The sequence below is a fragment of the Myxocyprinus asiaticus genome, chromosome 19, assembly GCF_019703515.2.
Source record: "Myxocyprinus asiaticus isolate MX2 ecotype Aquarium Trade chromosome 19, UBuf_Myxa_2, whole genome shotgun sequence".
Taxonomy (NCBI): domain Eukaryota; kingdom Metazoa; phylum Chordata; class Actinopteri; order Cypriniformes; family Catostomidae; genus Myxocyprinus; species Myxocyprinus asiaticus.
Genome location: NC_059362.1, coordinates 21584060 through 21594697, shown reverse-complemented (window position 1 = coordinate 21594697; position 10638 = coordinate 21584060).

Here is a 10638-nt window from a genome sequence, read left to right as displayed (position 1 = left end):
ATGATTACCAGACAATTCGGATGAAGTACCATTATGTGGGCAGTGCCAGCGCTTAAAGCAGCGCAGTGCTTTTCATGTGGAGTTCAAAGCGGCACTTGACACCCTGATGCGAATCATGTGCATTCCATATCCAATGTGAATAGCCAAATCCTCCTGGCAGATTATTATTGTGGAGGATGAGGGTGTAAGAGATTTAATGCACATTGCAATGAATACACAACCTATGGGGACTAGTTCTTTCAATTAGACAACCTCCCGCTTAGACTTTGGAAAATGTTTAATGTTACTTGATTTGGTGCTATTTTAGTGCATTTCTATCTTTATACTGTGGAAGGCTTAAGGCAGATTAATAAAGAAGCATTGTTACATATTTTTGCTGTTGTTCATAGAATGGAAATTCATGCATTTAGACAGGAAAAGAAGTTTAAATAGAGTCCATTTTCAGCACTTTAAAATCAGTGATTAATCACAATTAACTATAACATTTTTTTTTTGATTAATCACGATTAAATATTTTCATCAACTGACAGCACTATAAAAATGCTTTGTTGTGTCTGCAGGTTATGTGTCAACCCTGTTACTATATATTTTTTCCCCATTTAAGTAATGAACAATTACTTAAAATATACAACCATAAATGTTTGAAGTCATAATGCTTTCGAAATGAATTCAAAGACAAGTTAAAGTCTCTTATTTGTTTATCAGTTTATCTTATGTTCAGCTATACTTGTCAGTAGGGAATGATCTTAAAATGGCAACACTGTTAACATCATTGGGTACAGGTAACAACTGACAAATAATAGAGGATATTTGTAGACAAATCAGCATTAAATTCTCTCTTATCTAATATTGTAGAGTCATGACCTAAAGCACAAGGCACGTGAAACTGTCAACCCTTTTACCATCAACCCTACCTTTCATAAATCAAAATTATATCCCAATATATATTAAAACGTATATTAATAATAATTATATTAATAATCTGTATTAAACACATTCTTCTGATATATGGTTTAACAATTTTCAGAAATTTACTTTAAATGACCTTTTTAACCAGGAAAAGACACTTGTTTTATAGAATGTCCAAATAATAAAATATGTATCGATGGAAATAATTGTATGAGTGCAAACAGTCAATTACTTCAACAGGTAATAGAAAAATAATGTCTATTTTGAGAGGTCACATCCCTGTCAAGCACTTTGCGACCTCTTGCATGGTAAAAATGGTGTGCATATTTGCAGTGGTGCAGAACATGAGGGTATCCGACACCTGACAGATCTGGGACTCCCAACACCCCGATCAGTGATCTTTGATTAAGTCTTCTTATCTCGGAGGAAACATTACTTCCTCCTGCCCTGCCACCTGAACAAATGCAATGGATACATCTTAGGACAGTCTGAGCCCTCTGCATATGCTGCTCTGCATGTACAGTTATACGTATTATCAAAAGTTATGATTAATCAATGCTTCATATATGTCAAGATAATGGAACAAATAGGTTGTCGAGGAGAACTGGATGTCTTGTGTCTGCCCTTGAGAATGCCTGACACACCCTGACTGATTCCCTCCTTTGGAGCAGGTGCTGATTGCTCTACTCAATCATTTTTACCATTAGACCTTTTACAATGGGCCCAATCAACCTTGACACACTTTGCCAGGGAAAAAGAACTAGGTTTACTGAGGCTGCAGCCTGGAATTAGTGAAATCAGATGAAGAACAACTTAGGGATTAAGGATAGGCAGGCAGACAGACAGACAGACAGACAGACAGATAGATACTTGGGCTAGAGTAGACCAGGATGTCCGTCCAGTTTATGACATCACACAGTGGCCTAGAGTGGCTTCAGAATCTCATAAGAGCTGAGCATATCAAACTCTACATGATTTGGCTGCCAAAAAACAGCAGCAACATGCACTCATCCAGGATATCCTACAACAGAGTCAGAATGGTGACTCCCCTGTTTGCTTTTTTTTATTCTAGTCCATTCCAAGCCCCACATCCGTCCACTAGTTCAAAGAGGGTTCGCTGAGTCTAAGATATTCAAAACCCCTTTGCTCTCTCTTGCCTATCTCTACAGAAAAAGACAGAAAAAGAAGCAGATTTTGTTGGAGACAGCGCAGCAGGGGAGTGAAGTCGGTAAAGCCTCATAAATATCTACAATGTCTGCAGATAAGCAAAGAGGACCTTGTGTTCTCACAGCAGGTCTTTTGCCTCACTCTAAATCAAAATCTAAGATCATTCCTGTCACCCAAAAGGCACTGAGAGTGACCCTTTCATGAATTATAATGGCCAGGACATGACTCATGATAGCTGAGTTGTTAAATGCATTGAATTTATTAAACCAATTATAACTGCTATAATAATACCCAATGTACAGTAAGTATCTTATCCAAAAGACAGTTTTTTTTTATCCATTTTTAGATGTGAAAATTCATGACAGTAAATCGTTTTTTTCAGTTACATTATGTGTTTTAGCATATTTTTGGGGAAACAATAAATTTTACCCAAGTCATTTTTATTTGTATAGCACTTTTTTACAAAACACATCGTTTCAACAGCTTTACAGGAAATTATGCTGTAACAGAAAATAATAATCTAATCAAATTGAACCAAATCAATGCCAGATTTCATGATGCATTCTATCATTTAAAGTTATAGCCCACCCCAAAATGAAAATTATCTCATCTTTTACTCACGCTTATTGCCATCCCAGATGTGTATGACTTTCTTTCTTCTGCTGAACACAAAAGAAGAATATCTCAGCTCTGTAGATCCATACAATGCAAGTGAATGGTGGCCAGAACTTTGAAGGTCTAAAAAGCACATAAAGGCAGCATAAAAGTAATCCATTTGACCCCAGTGGTTAAATCTATATCTTCAGAAGCAATATGATAGGTGTGGGTGAGAAACAGATCAATATTTAAGTACATTTTTACTATAAATTCACCTCCCTGCCCAGTAGGTGGTAATATGCACAAAGAATGCAAATCACCAAAAATAAAAGAAGAAGAATGTGGAAGTGAAAGTGAAAGTGGAGATTTATAGAAAATCAAATTACATTTTGATCTGTTTCTCACCCACACCTATCATATCGCTTCTGAAGACATGCATTTAACTACTGGAGTCTTATGGATTACTATATTGCTGCCTTTTTGGACCTTCAAAGTTCTGGTAACCTTTCACTTGCATTGTATGGACCTACATAGCTGATTTATTTTTCTAAAAATCTTTGTTTGTATTGAGCAGAAGAAATAAAGTCATACACATCTGGAATGGCATGAGGGTGAGTAAATGATGAGAATTTTCATTTTTGGGTAAGCTATCCCTTTAATAAAGAACTGTAATGGAATAGAACGATTGCCACCACAAATATTTTCACAAGTAACTAACAAAAAAGTTAGGACTGGTCAATGAAATTAGACAATACAGACTTTAAAAGTATTTAAGTACCCTTTAAAAAAAGAATTGTTGAGCAAACTTTAAAAAAAACAAGGCAACATGATGCATTGAGATTTTTGAGTTCTCTCAACAACTGACTTAATTGTCCTCAGTAACATTGCTTCGTGTAGTAAATGGGAATTTCAAATTTCTTTTCAGCCAACTATCAATTCTCAATACGAGAACTTTCATTTAGTCACCATATCAAACTTAAATAAGGTTTTACATTACTTTAAGTTAACTGCAATCTTTGCCTCTGAAGAAAGGAATGTCTTGCATACGTCATGGTTACTTGTGTAACCTCCGTTCCCAGATGGAGGAAACGAGACATTGTGTCGATGTAGTGACACTAGGGGTCACTCTTGGGAGCCCGAGACACATCTGGTCTTTGATAAAAGGCCAATGAAAATTGGTGAGTGGTATTTGCATGCCACTCCCCCGGACATACGGGTATAAAAGGAGCTGGTATGCAACCACTCATTCAGGTTTTATGCTGAGGAGCCGATATAAGGTCCGGCCATTTCAGCGGGTAGTTCAGCGTTGTGGCAGGAGGGACACAACGTCTCGTTCCCTCCATCAGGGAACGGAGGTTACACGAGTAACCATGACGTTCCCTATCTGTCACTCACTTGACGTTGTGTCGATGTAGAGACACTAGGGTTCCCTATACGAAACGCCACAATTGGCTGAACTGTGTTACGTGATCTGGCGGTGTGTGGTGGGCAGACTACTGTGTGCCTCATAGCCAGCACACCAGGTCGATACGTAACCTCCCCCAATATAGTTATGAATGTCGAACGGCCCTTTTTGGGGACAAGTCGACTACCCAAGAGATAGAGACAGGCTCCGCTGTGACTTCCCCTTGGGAGGGACACCCCCAGACTAGACCTGGTGGCCCAGTCGGATAATCCCCCTTCTTTTTTAGGGAGTGGAAAAAAGAGAAGGGGGATTATCCGACTGGGCCGCCAGGTCTAGTCTGGGGGTGTCCCTCCCAAGGGGAAGTCACAGCGGAGACCACACCTCGCCCAAAGAGAGGGGGGGGATATTTAAGTGGAAGGACACGTCACATGGTCTTTCCAACCATGTGGAGTGTCTTCAAGGTAGATCCTGCCCAATGGGGGAGGAGTTATTACAAACATGGAGACTGGGGCAGAGGGGCTCTGCCCAAGGAAGACGCAGTTTGCCAAAAGGGAAACGAATTAGCGGAAGATCTATATCGCATGGGGTTAGCCTTACAGGGAACCACCACATGTGGAGCACCTACCCCAGAACAGGACTCTTAGTTAGCACGTGTACTGGGCCGGCAGCGAATCTCTCCGAAAACTCGACTGCCACAGGGCTCGAAGGAAGTCAACCAGGGAACAAACTTGTGAACACTACTGGGAATTAATGGCGCACGTCTTCAGCTCAAAAGGAGGTGGAAGGCGCTATGTGCAAGCGATACACCCGGCCGGCTATCCTGGGCTTATCTGCTTGTGTTGCGTGCCACTACCTGGGATGAAACCGGTTCCACCTGGAGGTTATAGAACCTTGCAAAGGTGTTGGGTGTTGCCCAGCCCACTGCTCTGCAAATGTCTGTTAGAGAGGCACCCCTGGCCAGGGCCCAGGAAGCTGCTACATCCCTGGTAGAATGGGCTCGTAGCCCTACTGGGGGTGGCATGTCCTGGGCATGATATGCCATAGTTATGGCGTCAATAAGCCAGTGGACGATCCTCTGCTTGGAGACAGCGCTTCCTTTCCGCTGTGCACCAAAGCAGACAAAGAGCTGCTCAGAGATTCTAAAGCTCTGCGTGCGATCCAAATAGATGTGTAAAGCACGCACCGGACACAGCAACGACAGGGCTGGGTCTGCCTCCTCCTGGGGCAGCGCTTGCAGGTTCACCACCTGGTCCCTAAAAGGGGTGGTGGGAACCTTGGGCACATAGCCTGGTCGGGGTCTCAGGATCACGTGAGAGTAACCCGGACTGAACTCCAGGCACGTTTTGCTGACAGAGAACGCTTGCAGGTCTCCTACCCTCTGATGGAAGTGAGCGCAGTCAGGAGGGCAGTCTTCAAGGAGAGTGCCTTAAGCTCAGCTGACTGCAAAGGCTCAAAAGGGGCTCTCTGTAGACCCTGAAGAACTACAGCGAGGTCGCATGAGCAAACGAGGCGCAGTCTGGAGGGATTCAGCCTCCTGGCACCTCTTAGGAACCTGATGATCAGGTCGTGCTTCCCTGCGACTGCATCGTGGTGTACTGCTATGGCGGCAACGTACACCTTCAAGGTGGAAGGGGACAGCCTCCCTTCCAACCTCTCCTGCAGGAAGGAAAGCACTGATCTGACTTTGTATCTCTGGGGGTCTTCCCATCTGGAAGAAGACCACTTAGCGAACAGATGCCACTTAAAGGCATACAGGTGCCTCGTAGAGGGGGCCCTAGCCTGAGTGATCGTGTCTACCACTGCTTAGGTCTTCTGCATCCCGTCCAGGGGCCAGACATGGAGATTCCAGAGGTCTGGTCACGTGTGCTAGAGGGTGCCCCGTCCCTGAGAAAGAAGGTCCTTCCTCAGGGGAATTTGCCAGGGGGGAGCTGTCTCAAGAAGCGTGAGGTCTGAGAACCACGTCTGGGTGGGCCAGTAGGGTGCTACCAGGATGACCTGCTCCTCATCCTCCCTGACCTTGCACAGGGTCTGCGCAAGTAGGCTCACTGGGGGAAACGCATATTTGCGTAGGCCAGGGGGCCAGCTGTGTGCCAGCGCGTCTATGCTGATGGGAGCCTTGGTGAGGGCGTACCAGAGCAGGCAGTGGGATGATTCTTGGGAGGCAAATAGGTCCACCTGTGCCCATCCAAATGGGCTCCAAATCAGTCTCCACTCTCCCCTGAGGGTAACCTGCCATGACAGCGCGTCCGCTGTAGTGTTGAGGTTGCCCGGGATGTGAGTGGCTCGCAGCGACTTGAAGTGCTGCTGACTCCAGAGGAAGAGACGGCGGGTGAGTTGTGACATACAACGAGAGCGCAGACTGCCTTGGCGGTTGACATATGCTACCATTGCCGTGTTGTCTGTCCGAACTAACACGTGCTTGCCCTGGATCAATGGCCGGAACCTCCGCAGGGTGAGCAGAATTGCCAACAACTCGAGGTAGTTGATGTGCCAATGCAGTCGTGGACCCGTCCAGAGGCCAGCGGCTGCGTGCCTACTGCAAACAGTGCCCCAGCCCGTTTTGGAGGCGTCTGTCGTGACCACGACGCGCCTGGAGACCAGTTCTAGAGGAACACCTGCCCGTAGAAACGAGAGGTCGGTCCAAGGGCTGAAAAGACAGTGACAGACCGCCGTGATGACCACGTGATGTGTCCCCTGGTGCCATGCCCATCTCGGGACTCGAGTCTGGAGCCAGTACTGAAGCGGCCTCATATGCATCAACACGAGCGGGGTGGCCACCGCCGAGGATGCCATATGCCCCAGGAGCCTCTGAAAAAGTTTCAGTGGAACCGCTGTTTTCTGTTTGAACGCCTTCAAACAGGCCAGCACCAACTGGGTGCGCTCGTTCGTAAGGCACACCGTCATGGAGACTGAGTCCAACTACAAACCGAGAAAAGAGATGCTCTGAACTGGGAGGAGCTTGCTCTTTTCCCAGTTGACCCAAAGCCCTAGTCGACTGAGGTGTGAGAGCACCAGGTCACTGTGTGCGCACAATATGTCTTGAGAGTGAGCTAGGATTAGCCAGTCGTCGAGATAGTTGAGAATGCGAATGCCCACCTCCCTTAACGGGGCAAGGGCAGCCTCTGTGACCTTCGTGAAGACACGAGGAGACAGGGACAGGCCGAAAGGGAGGAGTTTGTTCTGATACACCTGACCCTCGAATGCAAACCGCAGGAAGGGTCTGTGTCGAGGAAGGATCGAGACGTGGAAGTACGCATCCTTCAGGTCAACCGCCGCGAATCAATCTTGATGCCGGATGCTCACCAGAATGCTTTTTTACATCAGCATCTTGAACGGGAGTCTGTGTAAGGCCCGGTTCAGTACTCGCAGGTCCAAGATTGGCCGCAACCCACCGCCTTTTTTTGGTACGATGAAGTAGAGGCTGTAAAACCCCTTCTTCATCGCGGCTGGAGGGACAGGTTCTATCACGCCCTTCCGTAGGAGGGTAGCGCTCTCCGCGTGCAAGGTGCAGCGTTTTCGCTCTTGACCAAGGTGAAGTGAATACTGCTGAACCTGGGCGGGCGCCTGGCGAACTGAATCACATAGCCGAGTCAGACGGTCCATATCAGCCATCGCGACAGGTTGGAAAGCGCGAGCCACGCATCCAAGATCCGTGCAAGGGGGACCAAGGAGACAACGTCGTCGGACATACCGGCAGGTGGGGCCTCGCGGCGGGGTGGAGCTCAAGGTGCCACACCACGTCGTGGCCATGCTGAGTCTAGGGACATCAAAGCACTTACCTGGCTCTTTGTGACCACCCCCGGAACAGCCTGGGATGGGGAGGAAGAGGCCTGTCCTCGTAACCCGTGGAGACTGCCACATCGGGGGCGGCTGTGTGCCACAGCTGGGCTCTCAGGGGCGGAATGGCCACCGCTGAAGCGCCAATACTGCAAGAAAAAACCCGTAGTCATGGTGACGACCGTGCACAATGGGTATGTGACCCAGGGAGGAAGGATGCTGGTCTTTTGCTGAACTGTTGGGTACCGCAGCCACTTGGGCATGAGGCGAAATTAAACAAAAAGGCAACAAAAGATTTTCCGCCCGGCCCTCCACCAGGGGATGGAGTGGTCTTTTAACCAGCTCCAGGTGAGTGGGTTCCCTCGTCTCTGGGTCGCCCGTCTCAGGGGCACTTTGACGACCTCCATGGGTTCTTAGGCGCCGGCTGTGAGACAGGTGGCATCTGCTTCCTGTGGTGGGCTTGCTGCCGAAGGGGCGGGCTGCAGTGGAGCCGGTGCAGTCACCGCAGGGGGACGCCCTTGGCGACGAGCAGATGGGGTGCGGGATCTTGAGCCGCGCCAGGGCAGGATGTGCCGGATTGCCTCCGTCTGCTGCTTCACCGCCGAGAACTGCTGGGCAAAGTCCTCAACGGTGTCACCGAATAGGCCAGCCTGGGAAATGAGGGCAGCAAGGAACCATGTCGGTCGCCGAGCGCAGTTCCTGCATCAAATCTGGGGTGGAACTACCCTCATGCAGTTCTTTCAATGCCTTGGTTTGGTGGACCTGCAGGAGAGCCATGGCGTGCAGGGCAGAGGCGGCTTGTCCAGCAGCGCTGTAGGCTTTAGCCACGATCCCACTGGGGTCCCCAAATCGCCCCCAGTGCTAGCTGCGCTGGCCTCATACCCGTAGGTAGAAGGACCGAGGCGGGGAGCCACTGGGAGCCATGGCAACCGCAATGTTGCCATGGTCATGTTCTCGCAATGAGAACATGAACCATCCACAAACGCTGCCTCCGTGTGGGTCGCGCCCAGGCACGAAAGACAGCGATCATGACCATCCGAAGTTGAGAGATAACGACCGCAACCAGGAATAACACACAATTGAAAAGTCATCTTTAAAAGACGCGTCTTTAGAAAGACGTTCCGTGTGTGCTGCTCTTTTGGAGAAATATATACTCTTTTAGAGGAAAAAAGCTCTTTCAGAAAATATACTCTCTTGTTTTCTGCCGAAGCGCCCAGGGGCGTTCTCTGCAGTGCACCAGTGCAGAGCAGGGAGAAGCCGCTGAAATGCGCCGTCAGATCCAGCAGAGGTGAATGAACAGTACAATTCAGCTCAATGAGCATGACCGTTCAGCTCCAAAGAGAAAATCTGAATGAGTGGTTGCATACCAGCTCCTTTTATACCCGTATGTCTGGGGGAGTGGCATGCAAAAACCACTCGCCAATTTTCATTGGCCTTTTATCAAAGACCACAGGTGTCTCGGGCTCCCAAGAGTGACCCCTAGTGTCACTACATCGACACAATGTCGAGTGAGTGACAAATAGGGAACAATTTTTTTGACAGACTGTAAACACACAATAGACCTCAACCCTTAACACACAAACCTCAATAACAGTGTTAATCAACAAACCTCATTAAGTTACAAGATGAGTAACATCACTACACAACAACTGACTAACAGTGGCAACAAAAAATAACAATAACAGCATAAATAAAGTCAGCAAACAGCAAAAAATAAGCCTACAACACTAACCACATAATTTATTCACGTTGCAGTGCATGCTGGGAACTTGCAAATCAGTAACATTGTTTAATATGAAATTGTTCTTTCAGACAACTCTGTTAGGCTAGTTGGGACAACATTCGGGTGAATACTGTTTGTCTAACATGAGTTTTTATGTAGATGCAAAGTAATTTGCATTTCATAGTATCTGTGACTCAAAAAAAAAAAAAAAAAAACCTAAGCTGGATACAATTGCTTTTATTTATTTATTTATTTATTTATTTTTTTACAGTGAAAAGGAAACTAATGCTTAACTGGAAAATGCTATGATTTTATTATGATATCATCATCCAAGAGTCTTCTGCTCTAAGTTCTCCTTCAAGGGAGTGCACCACATACAAACCAAAACTATAGGTCTGTCCAATTTTGCATACATCTTAACTATTCTATGCCATTTTATAGTACAAGCAGAGCGAGTAGAATGTTTTCACTGAAAAATGCAACAAGACGTAGTGTACTACTGTACTTTGAAGTACTCTTTCAACCGAAAAAACAAAGTGTGGAATGTTGGACACTATGCTCTTCACAGTTGCAGCTTACCCTTCGTAGCAGAAGGGGTTACCATGCCACAATGTTAGTCAGACAAAACATTGTCAAGATGGTGAATGTGGTACCTACCAAAACTTCTTTGAAGAACACAGCACCTTACAAATGTGAGCTGAATAATTTACCTTCACCCACCTTACAAAAAATCTAGAGTTCTGACAAACTTGCCACAAATTTCCCACTCATTATTTTCACATGCAAATGTGCTTGCGATTCACCTCAAACAATGAAGAGTTTGCCACAATGCTCATTTGCATGTGAAAATAATGAGAGGCAAATTTGCGGCGAATTTGTGGCAAGTTTGCCAGAACTCTTGATTTTTGCAGAGTATGCATCATCATGCAAACATGCTAATGCTAGTGGCAACAAAATCATTTGAAACATAATTTCCCTCAAATGAAAAACGGTGAACACTTCAGTGTAGTAAAAAAAATCAATAATAATGATAAAAAAATCAAATCAAATCAGTAGTGTT